The following is a 6208-nucleotide window of genomic DNA, read 5'->3' as shown; positions in this document are numbered from 1 at the left end:
TTTCTTACAGAAAAAAAAAAAAAAAAGACTTTTGGCCTAAAGTTCCCTCCCCTCTCAGACTCTAAGGGCCCTGTCTGGCCTAACACCATTTCTGCTAACAATGGGCCGATGACCCTTATCAATAGCCAGAGGATCTGAGTCACCAGTTTCAGGGCAATTATCAGAATTTGAGGGAAGGGGCCTTTTTCCCAAAGAAAAGAGGAAAAAAACTTAATTAGATTTACTAAAAAATTAATATCTCTCTGCAAGATGTTCCTTTCACTTAACTAGATTTACTAAAAAGATAAAGAATTTTACAAGTGATGTCCCATACTACTTCTGGTCAAGACTCTTCCTCCGCCCCCAAACCCATTGCCACTGCCGAAATCCACTGCCAGGTATGACACCTGTGTAAAAACATTACACCCATTAAAATGGAAATGACCTGGAAGGCATAACATACTTGCAATGAAAATAATGTCAGAAACAAATGGATCTGAATTCAGGGAACAGGGTTTGACCTACAGGTCAGGGCGTGACCAGAGAGGAGCAGGGGAAGGTGAGAGGGCGCGTCCCCCAGCAGGGGCCTCTGTGCTCATCCAGCTGAGGGGTGAGGGCAGATTTCACAGGCGTGGGAAGAAGCTGGGGAGGGTCAGACAGGTAAATCGAATAAACTGGGGGAGAGCAGCGAGCACTTACGGCCTCTGTCCTTGGACCCTGAGTAACTGGGGAAGGTACAGGGCACAGGAAGAGCAGTTTGCAGCCCTCAGGAGCTGTAAATGGAGTAAATGGCTTCCTGAAGGTCAACCAGCCAAAGCCACGCCCTCTTCTGTACTGTGCTGGGCCAAGGAGACTCGGTGGCCTGGCGCCAGATGTGGCAGGGCATATGGATACTGGGATGGCCTGGAGGATGGAGGACAATGAGCCAGGCCACTGCGGCATCTGTGCCAAGAAGGAATACAGGCGGCCCCGGCACATGGAAGTCAGGTAAGTGGGTGTCTTGGTGATGGATGGGAGTTTTTCAGCAAGCATGACCTTTCTCCCTGTTGAGTCCAGCTGGACAAACCCAGTAGCTCCAGGGCCCCTTGTCATCCACTGATTGCTTTGTGATTAATGCACAAATCACTTATTTCCACCTTCTGTCCCTGCTCCATATTTCCTCAGCTCCTGTGGTGGACCTTCTGTACTTAGGTAATTTACTTAGAAATTATCGTCGCTAGAATTTCTCAGCGTGCTCTGCATACAGGTAGTGACCAGAGTCTGAGTGTGAGTCCCCTGAGGAATCCTAACTAAGGATTCCTAAGGACAGACAGGTGAGTCACAGCAGTAGGGAGAAGCTTAAAAATCTGCCAGGAATAAAGCAGGGCCCAGCTGAGGCTAGAATCTGACTTGCAGGAATCATCTCTTCTTTCTTGCACACTTTGAGCTCAGCATGAGAATAGTGAGTTCCCACACGGTAGTCATTCACGGGAGCTACCTGTGGTCCCAGTAGAGCTTCACACAGGATGGGCAGCCTAGTTCTGGTCTGGGAGCCAGAGAACTTCATTTGGAGGAGGAACAGGCCACTCTCCAGGCCCCAATACCAAGCCGGGCAGACCCTGCCCCACGCAGTACAGAAAATGAATGGTCCCAAATAAATACCCTTCCCTCTTTTCAACAAATATTTCCTTTACCTTGGCCTGGATCCCAAAAGACTGCATATAAACTAGATTTAATGCTGATTTGGCCTCATGGATTTTATAACTTATCAGAGCAGGAAAGACAGAATCACATATTGTTCACATTCATTCATCCAACAAATATTTACTGAGTACCAGAGAGGAGAGGGGGCTTTTTGTGCTAATTCATTGGGGAGAGCATCACAATAGTAATGCTTTATGCTGTCCCTTCGTTCACAGTGCAGCAGGATTTATTTAATTATCCCCCACCACACCCCATGCCCCACTGGCCTCCTTTCTTTCTTCTACAATGCAGGTGAAAATGTTTCTGCGCAATTTGAGGAAGCTTTGAAAGGTAAAGGACGGGGCACAAATGCTTGATTTGCATAACAAGGCCAGGATTCTGAGTTCTTGAGAGAGAAAATGGTGATGGTTGGAGGAATGTGAATTCCTCCAACAGACCAAATGGGGGCTTCAAATAGAAACGAATCTTCTGGTGGCAAAAAGCGTATTTGACTTAGGACTTTCTAGGAGGAAGCCAGCTGCTGTGAGGATGAGAAGCCGGCATTCACAGAGCTGGAGGTCTTCTCTCTGCCCTCCGCAGAGCCAGCAGGTGTCCCTTCGCTGGTACTGCACAAGGACAAGGGCTTCCGAGAGTGTCCCATGTGCATGCTCCCTCATTTCCTGCCTCTCCCACTCTCCTCCTCCACGCTGCTACCCCCTCTTAGACTCTCCCCCATTGATGGTCTAAGCCTCCGGCTCCCAGACGTGGCCTTGGAAGACAGTGCTCTCAGGGAATGCTCTCAGGTTGCAGAACCAAGTGTGGCCCATCTGGCCGAATGGGGGACTCACACCTCTGCTTTGGAAAGGAGGCTGCCAGCCTTTTACGTGGTCAAAGTAGAGATAAAGGCCTGCGCTTACATAGTGAACTCTTCTAATCAGATATTTACAAATATTAACTTATTAACAACAACCCTGTGTGTTAGGTAGTTACGAACCCATTTGACAGTTGAGTAAACTGAGGTACCGAGAAGTTAAATGACTTGCTTCGGGTCAAACAGATAGGAAGTGGAGGCACAAGGACTTGAATCTGGGCGATTTGCCTCCAAAGTCCTCGTACTTAACAGTGTCTTTTCTGCCCTCCGAGATGAGGATTCTCTTACGTTAGCCTTTTTATTGTAAGTGACAAAACCCAACCCAAGGACACTGCAGCCAGACAAAGCAGCAGTTGCAAAGGCTTAAGAGGCCTGAATGGGAAGGCGTGTGGTCAGTGAAGGTTTTGAGTTACTGGAGACAGAGATGGAGGGAAATCGCAGGCGGGATCTTCGGTCGGGCCGGTGCGTGGAGGCAGGGGCTCGCTGCAAGGACCCCAAGCTAAGGATACCAGCTGTCCTGTCCCTGAAGCTGGGGGTGAGGAGGCGGGCGAAGCGAGCGTGGCCAGCAAGCCAGTGCTCTCTGCTCCTGCGTCTCTCACACACCTGCTGCTCCCAGTGCTCCTCTTTTTCCTTATGTATTTTTTGTAGTTTTCCAAGTCTTTTCTGCCTCAGACTCCCCGGAGAGTGAGTGCTCCGTGGAGGGAGCTTTGATTTGTCTCAGCTCTCTGGGAGGGGCAGTCTTTGCCACAGATTAAGTGTAGCTGAACGCCTATTCCCATGTAAGTCTGGTTCTTTTAATTCAAGATTCAATAGGAGGGGCGTGCTGTGCCGCCTTGGGAGCTGGCAGGGGCCACAGACCGAAGCCTCCTTTCTTCCAGGTGTGTGGTCTCTGATTTATCTTTTTTCCCTTTGCCACTCCTCACTCTCACCCCTGCCAGTTTTGAGTTCTCCCTGAATCCACACAGTGAACTGACTTAGAAGACAGAGCCCCCATCCCCATATTTCCCCACCCACCATCTGGATGTGACAGGGCGAGGGGGACAGAGCAGCCTGGTGACCTAGCCAAGCACCGATTGTTATGGCGCGAACAATTCTAAGACCCACGGAGCCAATTGAGATTAATTATGAGTCTTTATTAGCCAGCGGGCGACTGACTCTCTACCACGCAGGGTTAGAGGAAATCAGCCCTGAGCTTCCCGAGGAGGCAGCTTATAAGGTCTCCTGCTACATCTTTGAATGAACAGATAGATTACAAGAAGCAGAAGTTAGTCGTTAACTTTTTGTGCACAGACAAAGGTATCCGGGGAACTCTTAGATCAAACAGGGCCTAATAGACAGTTTTATCATCTTTACCTTGGAATGTTGCGCTTCTCCCTGGGGCTGGCGCCCGGGGATATCACCTCCGTGTAACTGAGTTGCTGCTCTCCCTAGGGGCTGGCGCCTGGAGACACCACCTCCCTGAAACTGGAGAATTTCCACTTTTACACTATCAGACACTGGTGAGTGGCTTCCTTCTCCAAACAGGGCCTAATAGACAGTTTTATCATCTTTACCTTGGAATGTTGCGCTTCTCCCTGGGGCTGGCGCCCGGGGATGTCACCTCCCTGTGACTGAGTTACTGCTCTCCCTAGGGGCTGGCGCCTGGAGACACCACCTCCCTGAAACTGGAGAATTTCCACTTTTACACCATCAGACACTGGTGAGTGGCTTCCTTCTGCTCCTGGTGTGAACTTGAACAAGCCATTGGACCTTCTTGGGCTTCCGCATCATCCTTGACGTGTCAGGCAAATAACTGGTGACTGCTCCTTCCACGCTCATGCACAGGGAGCAGCAAAAGGACAAAAGGAACAGAAAAGACCTGGTAAGCAGAGACCCCAGTCGTCTTCCTCTGAGATGCCCAGTTCAGAGGGCTCCCATCCCCCCAGCAAAGGGGCCAGCTGTAAGGAACTTCCAGCTGTTTACCTCAGAATCTGTCAGACTCCTGTGGTTGGGGCATGGGATGCAGGGAGGAGAGGAGAGACTGGAGATGATTCAGTGTCTGAGCATGTAGAGTGGGTGGAGATGAAGGCTGTGGGTTGACATACTTGGTAGGTATGGTCAAGGCTGTTATGAATGCAGCCTCCTCCCTCCCCTCCAGCTAGCTGCAGCCCGGAGCGAGGAGAGACACAGAGAACCAAGCATGGAGAATTAGATGGAGAGGGGACAGGTCCATTTTGGGAAGCAGGGGCCAGAGGGTTGGGGGCTGTACAGGAAGTAGGACAACCAGCCAACTATCCCTGGGATCTGTGTCCTATGAAAGACAATGAGGTCCCAGCTTGAGATTTGTCCTTACACACCCTCTGCTGAATGCCTGGGAGCCCCTGAGAATCCGGGGAGAAGGGATTTTGGAGACCTCAAGGACAACTGCTTTGCTTCACAAGTGAGGAAGGGGAGGCCGCGAAAGAGGATGGAATGTGCTCAAGTCCTCAGAACTTGTAAGTTGTGGAGCTAAGAACTAGATTGATTTGCTGAGGCTTCTAGACATTTCTCATCATCTAGAATTATCTCCCCTAAACCTAACCAATACTTGAATTGGGTAGAGGGCTCTGGATGTGACTTCTGATCACTGGGGCCTTCAGCCCTGACATCAAGCCCGTTTGATGGCAACACTACATGGTACAGGCCAGAGCAGACTGGATCTGGGCTCCACCTCAGCTCCCTTTGCCACCTTGGCCCAATCTTGTTTTGTCTCTGGGACTGGTTTCCTCATCTGGGGTCATTACACTTGCCCTCTTGTGCTTCACGGAGTCAGAGGCTAAAATGGGAGGATTCTCTCTTCCAACATCTGCAATTTAATTACAGACTAATTCTTGACCCAGCCTGATGGGCGATTCTAAAATGTACCTGTAAAAAGTAGGAGGCTTGGGCTTCCCTAAGCCACATCATTTTTCCGGGATCCCAGGAAGGACCTGAAGACCAGAGGGTGGGACAGCCTGTGCGGCGCCTGAGTGACACTCCCATTAGGCCTAGCGTCCCCACCCCTGACCGAGAAGCACTGTGGCTTTATGGATCTTAGAGATAAGAGTTTACATTTATTTTTTAATATTCCAGGCTTTCCACGTGTGTTATTTCACTTAAGTGTCATCATCTCCCCAGTTACTATTATTGTCCTCATTTTATGCACGAGGAAGTTGAGGCTTGGACAAAGTAAATATGTTAAGTCACACAGCGAGTAAGTGCCGGTGCCAGGACTCGAACCAGGGTGTGGTGGGTTCCAGAGCCTTGTTCCACCACCCTCTGCCTCTGCTGGCCTTGAGCGGGCCGTTCTGCCTGGTCAGCTGGCTGGTAGAAGAGCAGGACCCAGTCCCCCGTCCTGGGCGCAAACCGCCCAGCGCATGCTCTTCAGGCATCCAGTTTGTTACCAGTTCAGTTTGCCAAGTTAACCAACTATCCCAAGTTCCTACCAGGCTCCAGTTTTACTTCTGGGGCTGCCCATTCCCCCACACCCGCCTGTCCTGGCTTCTCCATCCCCAAGGAAGCAGGGGCCTTTCCCCTGATCTCCGGCCAGGCCCTGTGCAACTCCCGAAGTCCCCTGACGTCCCCTGTCCCCCCGCCCCCCGGGCTGTGGTCTGCAGCAGAAGCACAGGCCCCTCTGTGCCTGCCTCTCGCTTTCAGAACCTTGTCTCACAGACTCGCCTCTGCAGAGGGCCGTCTACT

General features: G+C 50.8%; 1 long non-coding RNA gene across 1 annotated transcript in view; it reads left to right on the top strand.

The window, feature by feature from the left end:
* Nucleotides 1–4040: 4040 nt before the first annotated feature.
* The window catches only part of LOC112471836, a 45036-nt gene continuing 42868 nt past the window's right edge, over nt 4041–6208 (top strand). Inside the window, exon 1 of the long non-coding RNA XR_003043440.1 lies at nt 4041–4986. This is a non-coding gene — a long non-coding RNA (uncharacterized LOC112471836). The remainder of the gene's footprint in view (nt 4987–6208) is intronic.

The sequence above is a fragment of the Pteropus alecto genome, unplaced genomic scaffold, assembly GCF_000325575.1.
Source record: "Pteropus alecto unplaced genomic scaffold, ASM32557v1 scaffold359, whole genome shotgun sequence".
Lineage (NCBI taxonomy): Eukaryota > Metazoa > Chordata > Mammalia > Chiroptera > Pteropodidae > Pteropus > Pteropus alecto.
This window is presented reverse-complemented; position numbering and strand designations above follow the sequence as displayed.